We start from the raw sequence: 9,453 nt of genomic DNA on the forward strand, positions 1-9,453 counted from the left end.
AGTATTAAAGTATTAAAAACTAAACTTTGAGTATTAAAAACTAAAAAATACGAAGAAAAAATAAATTACATGAAACTGTTAGATGCTGTTTTTATTTGTTTAATTTTTTTTATGTTATAGGAGTTGTTGAATTGGAAATCTTTTACAATTAGAAATGATTTCAGATATGATGTTTGCGTGACACCACTTTTTTAAATCCGCCTTGGTGGTGCAAAAGTCAAAAGAGAGCAACTTATGCTTTATTGACCTAAGCAGTACAAAATGCTGGGGATTTGTAGAACTTTCAGCAATAGGTAACAATAGGATCCAATTAAAGGCGGTTTCATTTATACAACAACAACTTCCGCCATCTCATCATCATGAGGTCATCTCAAGGATGACATTGTTCTCAACATAACGAAAGAAACTTGCGCTTATTTGTGTACGTGTGCAGGTAAAATGAGAGAAAGCTTGCGCTCGTGTGTGTACGTGTGCAGGAAAAATGACAGAGAGAGAGAAACAAAAACAAAGAGAACGTGCCTAGAAAGGGGTGGTTTGCTGTGAATGTAAATACAGAACTGAATCCTTAATACCGTCAAACTGGAGGGCTGTTTTCAGTTGTTCGAGATCACCTACTTAAATCCACCTTGGTGGGTACCCATAATACAGCCTGCCAAATACCACATTGACCGCAACACATAAGCGTAGAAATGCCTTTTGGGTGATGGTCTATGCACCCCCATACTAGTTTAAGACAACCAACCCGCCTCGGTTTCGCTATAAAGAACATTCACCCCATAATACTATCGATGTGTATGACAGAATCGGTCTGACAACACTTAGGTAGAAATCGTGCACCATCTTGGGATTCAGCACACTCATGATTACTGACAGCCAACTTCTCCTGCTGTCAAGAAGACCAATATAGCAGCCGAGGTGGTTTTGCAAAGTTGTTACATTGACCTCGTTTGGATGCCACTTACGGAATATTCATACTAAAAAATTCGTTTGATCTTGTCATTGTGAGTATCCTTACGCACGCACGCGCAGTTAAGGGGACTGTGACAACACTCTTGACTAGGGCAAAGGGCCCTTGAGTTGTGGACGATTCCTCCTTAGATACTTCCCCTACTGCCTCATTCAAAATAACTTAAGAGTTTATTTTCCTTTCCCGCAACCACACACCGTTTCCCTAATGAATAACTCACACTCGCAGGTTAAATTGGGTCCCTTGTGGAATTTCTCTTCTTGTCTTTAGATCAAGTCGGAGGTAGAGGGTTTTCAGCTTCCGACAAATCGTCAGACTTTAGAGCAATGGATAATAGCTCCCAAGACATGTCTTAAGCAACAGCCCCAACCTACCGTTTACAACAAATCAAAACTGCGGACCTGTCAAAGTTTGGGGTTATCGTAGCAGCCTTCATGCAAACTTCCTTTCGAGCTGAACCCTCTCCGGAGCATGTCAAGAATAATATTTGGAGACGGGATCCAACACATTTTCAATCAACATACATTCTCCTCAAACAGAACGGGCTTGCATAATACCCAGGCGGATCCTGTTGCTTATGCGATGCAATGGACCTCCAACATCCATTGCATATGGCGAGAGAGTCTTGCCAGGAAAACCAATGTAACTCTACCTAATTTAGATCAGGATGGTTTAGATGACTAGACTCCTATCGCTCGGGATTGACTAGACTCCTATCGCTACCCGATCTTGGTTAGGGCGGTGGAAACTTTCGGTATAGACGATTCCTCCTAGGAAGGGGTGCGTCCAGAGGGATCTGGATCTGAGACAAGTGGGTCTGGCTGAGCAGTTAAAGATGTGACGTGTGTCGTGTAATGCACGTCGGCATCAATCCTTTCTCTGTAGGAATTGAGGCGGCTGCATCTGCCGGATCGTAATTGAGCCAGAACTACTCTGGTTTGCCGGGGGAGGTCAATTTATTCAAGTGCTATGGGAGGCGGTCGTTCTCCAAGTACCACATTCACCCGGTAGCTATTCACCGTGTCTACATGAATGTTGTCTAGGTTCGCTTCATGTAGAGGTTCTCTCTTGTAGCGCTTGACCCCACGCACTAGATCATGTAGATCTACCTTAAGGCTTCTTGGCGGTAAACACCTATCCACAAGATGAAGATGGATGGATGGTCTCTGATATAACAGCACAAAATGGTATTGCTTAGACATTGTCTAGTTATGTCTTCGCACGGGTAGGATCTTTGTCTCCTGATGGAGGTGGTCCAGGACTTGAGGAGGACTTGATGCCATGATCGTAGAATCGTCCGCATAAGATACGATCTCTATGCCGTCTGGAAGGGGTGCAATGGAGGATAAGTAGATATTAAGGTTAGGTTTAAATGGCAGTCTGCCATCAGATTCACTTAGACGTTTCGTCCATTGTGATACCACAGGAATAGAAGAAGGAAGATGCCTTCTAGTTCCTACCGTTGAACCATCCAGATCGCTTTAAAAAGCCCTGTCCTCACAGCTTCTGCAAAAGTCGTTGCTGGCAAACTTCAGTCTGTCAACATGTTTTCCGATTAGACTGTGACCTGTCACGACGGACACAATGACTGAGAAGTCTGTTCTAGCCAATGAGAGCAAAACTGTAGACCTCTTCAAGTCTAATAAGGCCACATGTTGTTGCTGTTGTTGTAGCATTGTGTTATACACTGAGGTGGCTGCCCTTGCCGCTGAAGAACTCCATCGGGTCAATCCGGTACGTACAACCGGCTGCCATGGGATTAGGCCACATAGTTTTGGAATGCTCACAGCCCCCTCTTTGTGACCATCTATCATTCGTGGTCCTTCGGGCCTGGTCCTGAAAACTTAGCTTACATGTCGCTAGAGGCATACCAACAGATTCCAGTGTCCCTGGAGTGTGTAAGGTAGTTCCTAGTCTCACAAGCTCATCTGCTTTAGAATTACCTGGGATATCTCTGTGGCTCGGTACCCAGAACAGGTGAATTTTGAACTGTTCAGCTATCTCGTTGAGAGATCTGCGACAGTCGAGGGCGGTTTTTGTGTTCTGAAATACGTTCTCCAGGGATTTAATGGCTGCCTGGTTGTCTGAGAAGATATTTATGCCAATCGTCGTAATGACTTTATATCTTAGCCATTCTACCACTTCCTTAATTGCAAGGCTTGATACACACTGCAGGGGTCGGGTTACCTTTTCGATATGACCTGTTCTAGATCTTTAGAGTACAACCCAAGACCACCTGATCGTTTAGTTTGAAACCATCCGTATAGAAGTCTATGTAACTTCTGTTGCCAGGGATATCGTAGTTCCAATCGGTTCTATCAGGAATAGTGATACAGTAATTTTTATCAAAAAACGGCTTAGGTAGGTGTAATCCACACTGCCTGGCACATCGGATATTGTGTCAAGGATAACACAGTGTCCGTAGCCGCCACATGACCAATGAGAAAGCTCCCTTAACCTCACGCCAGTGGTCGCTGCAATTTGGGAAGCCACAATGTCCAGAGGCATAAGATGTAGCATTAAGTTCAGTGCATTAGATGGTGTCGTCCTCAATGCGGCTGTGATGCACAAACAAGCCATCCTTAGGATCCGGTTAAGTGCTAAGCAGTAGGTGGACTTTTGAAGTGCCGTCCACCAGACCACAACATCATATGGCATTATCGGTCTGACAACTGCAGTATATACCCAATGGCTCTCTTATAGGTGTATAGGGCAAGAGTGGCCTTTCTTGTCCTTTCCAAGGTGTTGGATTTGAAGTTCAATTTCCTGTCCAGCAAAACACCCAGGTATTTTGCGCTTTCTGTAAATGAAACATTCTCTCCTCGCAATGAGACAGGTTCCACTGTAGCCTACTTGTATCTTCTGAAAATAACTACTTCTGTCTTGCACGGATTTATACCTAGACCACTTTCGGTAGCCCACTTTGATGTTGCACGCAGAGCTTCCTTAGAGTGCTGAGAAACTTTCCTATAACCGCAATTGCCACGTTATCAGCATACGCGACCACTTTTACGCCTTTTTCTTCCAGAGACAATAATATATTGTTAATGGCTATATTCCAAAGTAGAGGAGACAGTACACTTCCTTAAGGAGTTCCTCTGCTTACCCATCTTTTAGATCCACAGCTCCCAAGCCTGCCGTTATGCATCTTTTGGTAGGTAAGTTATTAATAAACTTTCTTACGGTAGAGTTGACGCCTAGAAACTGCAACTCCTTCATGATTGACGTCGGTTTTACGTTACTGAAAGCCCCTTTAATGCCAAGAAATGCTTCCATTGTATATTCCTTGACAGCGAGAGAACACTCTATGTAGCCGACTAGATCGTGAAGGGCTGTTTAAGTGGATTTGCCTTTACTATATGCATGCTGCTGCCGCGACAGGTGATCTCTAGGGATCTTTGTCCTAAGATATGTTTCTATCAATCTCTCAAAAGTCTTCAGCATAAAGGATGACAGACTAATAGGGCGAAAACCTTTCGCCTTTTTGTGGTAGGGTTTTCCTGCTTTCGGAATGAAAATTACCTTCGTGTCCCTCCATCCCGCAGTTATAAAGGGTGATTTTTTTGAGGTTAGGATTTTCATGCATTAGTATTTGACAGATCACGTGGGATTTCAGACATGGTGTCAAAGAGAAAGATGCTCAGTATGCTTTGACATTTCATCATGAATAGACTTACTAACGAGCAACGCTTGCAAATCATTGAATTTTATTACCAAAATCAGTGTTCGGTTCGAAATGTGTTCATTCACCGTAACGTTGCGTCCAACAGCATCTTTGAAAAAATACGGTCCAATGATTCCACCAGCGTACAAACCACACCAAACAGTGCATTTTTCGGGATGCATGTGCAGTTCTTGAACGGCTTCTGGTTGCTCTTCACTCCAAATGCGGCAATTTTGCTTATTTACGTAGCCATTCAACCAGAAATGAGCCTCATCGCTGAACAAAATTTGTCAAAATTTGAACACATTTCGAACCGAACACTGATTTTGGTAATAAAATTCAATGATTTGCAAGCGTTGCTCGTTAGTAAGTCTATTCATGATGAAATGTCAAAGCATACTGAGCATCTTTCTCTTTGACACCATGTCTGAAATCCCACGTGATCTGTCAAATACTAATGCATGAAAATCCTAACCTCAAAAAAATCACCCTTTATATGACATTCTGATACAAGCAGAGTATATCTCCCTAAGTCAGGGAACCAGTCTATCAGACACAGGTTGTAATTCAACCGGTGATACATCATCAGGGCCTGGCGACTTAAAGGAGTCTAAACGAATCGCCCAAAGGATTTTCGGCTCAAACACAATTTCCCTAATGGCCTCCGACGAATGCTTTTGGTCTTCCCGGTTTGCATGTACCACCGTGTTTGCCTTCAAAAGACTTCTTTGATGGAGCTTTTTCATCCATTCTGACAACATGACCTAGCCAACGCAGTCGTTGTATTTTGATGCGTGTTACTATGCTGTCTTCGTCATACAGCTCATACAGCTCGTGGTTCATACGTCGCCTATATTCTCCATTAACGCAAACTGGTCCATATATTTTGACGAAGAATCTTTCTCTCAAACACTCCAAGCATTGCCTCGTCTGCTTTTACAAATACCCATGCCTCAGAACCATATAACAATATGGGTAGTATCAGTGTTTTGTATAGTGTAATCTTTGTCTATCGAGAGGCGGCCTTGTTTCAAGACTGCCTACTTAGTCCAGAGTAGCATTCGTTTGCCAGTATTATTCTACGCTTTATCTCAAAACTGGTGTCATAAAGTTACTGACTATCAGTGACAACCTCTTCTGGCGCTACGTTGTCCGTTGGAGAATTTCCCGGGAAATGTGTTTCAACAAGAAGTTCTAGTGTTTCCTCACTAGACATTGTCCATACATTCTCTGACTTCTGAATATACCCTACCGTAATAAGGCTCGAGGACAGAATCTTCCTTAGCCTAGAGGCCTCAGATGTATCCTCCACGGAGCTGAAGAATTCTATCCAGGATTTGTTCTGAGCCTTTCTAAGCTCGCCCTTAGTGACATGAGGCCAGAGCAAAATCGGAACTGTACCCACTCCATGCACCGGTTACACCACATCCACCGATGATGGAGCCGGTTTTGGCAAACTGAACAGAACCAGGGTCTGGGGTTTTTTTCAATTCCGGCATGAACTAGAAACGTGCGGAGAAGCTACTCCGGAATGTGACTCTCCCATGAGACAAAAAGGACGAACACTTACACTGAAGCGGCAGCCCTTGTCGATCTGATCACTCAACAGAAACAAGCAGACGAAAGATATAACACAACACACTGCTACAACAACAATAACCGACCCGGCACGGGATAGCTGTGAGCACCGCACAAGCTGGAACATGGAGGTCCGATCTGTGTGGAGTTCATTGTTGTCACGAGAAGCTTAGCTGCGAGCTACCGGGCGCGCGTCCACAGGTTGCGGATAGTGGAATGCTCCATTCGGAGTAGTTGTAACTGCAGTCGTGGACAATCAGCGGTATCGAGCGGAGAGTCTCAGTAAGAGGCCGGGTAGCACCGGCTCTTGCACAAATACTGAGTGCCTACGATGCTCGATATGACAAGGCGAATTATTGGCGCTTTTAAACAACCAATAGCCACCCTGTTTCCGCGGTGATCGGTCCTTTGGACCGGAACGAGCTTGCTCATCTACAGGAGCTTGACGAGGATCGCCACCTCCACATGAAAATGTGGTTACAACAACAACGATTCCTTCTAAGTTACTTCCCAACCAACTTGTCAACGCCGACTATATGAAAATTCCGCAATTATTTTTTGGGCAACCCAATACTTCTTTATGGACGTCCAAAATCCATTGCAGATGACGAGAATGTCTCGCCCAGGAAGACCAATGTTTCTCTCGCCCAATTGAGTTCAGAAGATTAGACGATACCCTATCCGATCCCTAGGCGAGAGTCAATGATTGGTGTCCTTAATTTATATGTCTAATCTAACTACAGAGTCACTATGGATCGCTCGGACTGAAGCAGCCATATTTAGCTTAAGTGTATTCTTACAACGATCGTGGCTTTTTTATGGCTCTATCTTAGGTCACTCCCGAACTTTAGATTTGGCAATTCACTGTAGAACAGAGGCCGAACATAAACCACACAGAGGATAATAGTCTCCATAGCGATACTCAGTGACTGGAAAAGGTTTCACCAAAAAATATTATAGAAGTCATATTCTCATGATGTACTTATACGATAAGGTCATGTGAACAGGTGTGGTCATGTGAATAGCTGAGTACAATTTTTTTTATTTTTAGTTTTGATTTTGTAGTAAATCTAAATGTCAAAGGCTTGATAACACAGCTGTGATTTTATTCTAAAATCTCGAGGGGATGTTCTCTTTGATTCGATATTCCACACATAAGCCACAAAACATTGTCATAATGATGAAAATAAAAAAATAAATCACATTTGAAGAAGATAAGTTGTAAAACAAAGTTTATTTCTAAAACCACGTTGATATTTCAATTTACGGCATTTGCCACTCAAGGTAGTTTCTTTGGGGGTAGAGTTTTGTTGTTGTACTAATGACGCTACCTCTTAATTGTACCATGTCATATTCTATTGAAGTCATATTCTTGCGGATAGAATTCAAAATACGTCTAATCTAATTGACAGTTCAAACAAGGATCTTTGTATGCAGATTTAAATGAGTCGAAATTTATTGATCGTCCAATGAATCACAGCTGACAGAGGAGTTCTGCATAGTGTATATGTATACATACTGCGGTTGAAAGTAAAGGAAAGAACAAAGCCATAACCAGCCAGAATATGGTCTGTTGATGGTAATAATTAATACTTCATTGTCATTGTCCCATCTCATTGCACCACGGACTCGAACAAAAGCAAAGTTCTTTCTTGCACATGCAAACCAAAGTTCCGCATACATCAAAGAAGAAGTATAGACAGAGAGCATTGCTACTTAATCCATTAAGATCTATGGCTACACTAAAACAAAAAACAGTCAATAGGCTGGGAAAAATCTTCTTTTTTAATTTTTCCCGCATTTTTATTTACAAATGAAAACTCATTTCATTCATTTGTTTGTCCTCCTTTTCAGGTTGAGATTGATGTTCTGCAATTGTTTCTCTTTCAAAATTCGATTTTCGAACATTTGCTCTCAATTCATATGTTTAATTTTTTTGAATAAAACATCCCGCAAAGATGTTGAACTATACACACAAACATTTCTGGGGTCTTCTTGTGTTTTTGGGGGAAAACAAACATTTGGTGGTCCTCTCAATAATATACACATTTAGTAGTGTTGCCATTTTGATCTTTTAACAATGGAAAAATTGGTAAAAAAATTGAATCTTAGTTGCTGCCTGATCGAAATAAATGAGTGGATATATGCAATCCTCTATGATCTTTGTATTTCCCTTTCCTTTGCAAAAAAACAATCTCCTTTCATTGAGCTCGTCTTGAAAGAAAAACATACGAAAATTGTTAAATTAAAATGATTTTCGCCCTAACAGACAAAAAAAACTTGAAAATGAAAATTTGGGAGAGCCCGGCTGGAATTCGAACCTGGGTACACATAGCAACAGCGAGAACCATTGCCACTGTTTAGCGTTCGAAGCCATCAATACAACTTCCCAAAAATGCACAGAATCATGTGTATGCTTTGGGAGTAGTGTAATTGTGTAGACAAAAAATGCTCCATTACACTAACGCATTAAAAGGGAAAGGAACAGAAACAGGAAAAGGAACATCCAGAGTGGGTTGTAGAGCGTGGGTAATGTGGTATTTCTATCATAGAAACGTTTTCGCAATAAAAACGATATAAGTGTAACATACCAACGTACGACCCTTGAAACCTTCACACCTAACATGGCCGATGAGTTATTTTAACCAAATGACGAAATGCTAATGGTTGGTGTGTGTGGTGATCTCTGGCTTTTCCTTCCCGTTGCAAAAAAATTCTCCGATCATTGAGCACGTCTCAAAAGAGAAATAAATGAAAATTGTCAAATTTAAATGATCTTCACTCTAAAAGGCAAAAAAAAAACTTAAAAAGTTTTTTGTTCATGTGAAAAATATCAATTAAACGAAACTTTCAAATAACTGGTTTATAGAGTAAATAATAGCCACTTCAATTGAATTTGTTGAACTTGTTATACCCTACACCACCACTGTGGTACAGGATATTAAAACTTAGTGAACGGTGAGAGCTGAGATGTTAGCGAGTTCGTGTGCAAAATTTTAAGGCTCTAGGTGGTCTGGGCGCCTCTTGGCAAGCCCCTAAAGTTGGTCACCTCGGTACTCCGAAAAATTTTTGGGGCTGCAAAATCTTCATTTGTGGTCCTATTTTCAAAGTTCTTTTTTTTGCTGGATAGTGCTCAAAAATCCCTACAAAAAAGTCCGCTTGAGGTATACAATATCTCCACTGGTTTTGGAGATATTCAACTTTTAATTTATTTCGTTGTAATTTTGACCGAGATCTGTTTTGT

The sequence above is a fragment of the Stomoxys calcitrans genome, chromosome 5 (assembly GCF_963082655.1).
Source record: "Stomoxys calcitrans chromosome 5, idStoCalc2.1, whole genome shotgun sequence".
Lineage (NCBI taxonomy): Eukaryota > Metazoa > Arthropoda > Insecta > Diptera > Muscidae > Stomoxys > Stomoxys calcitrans.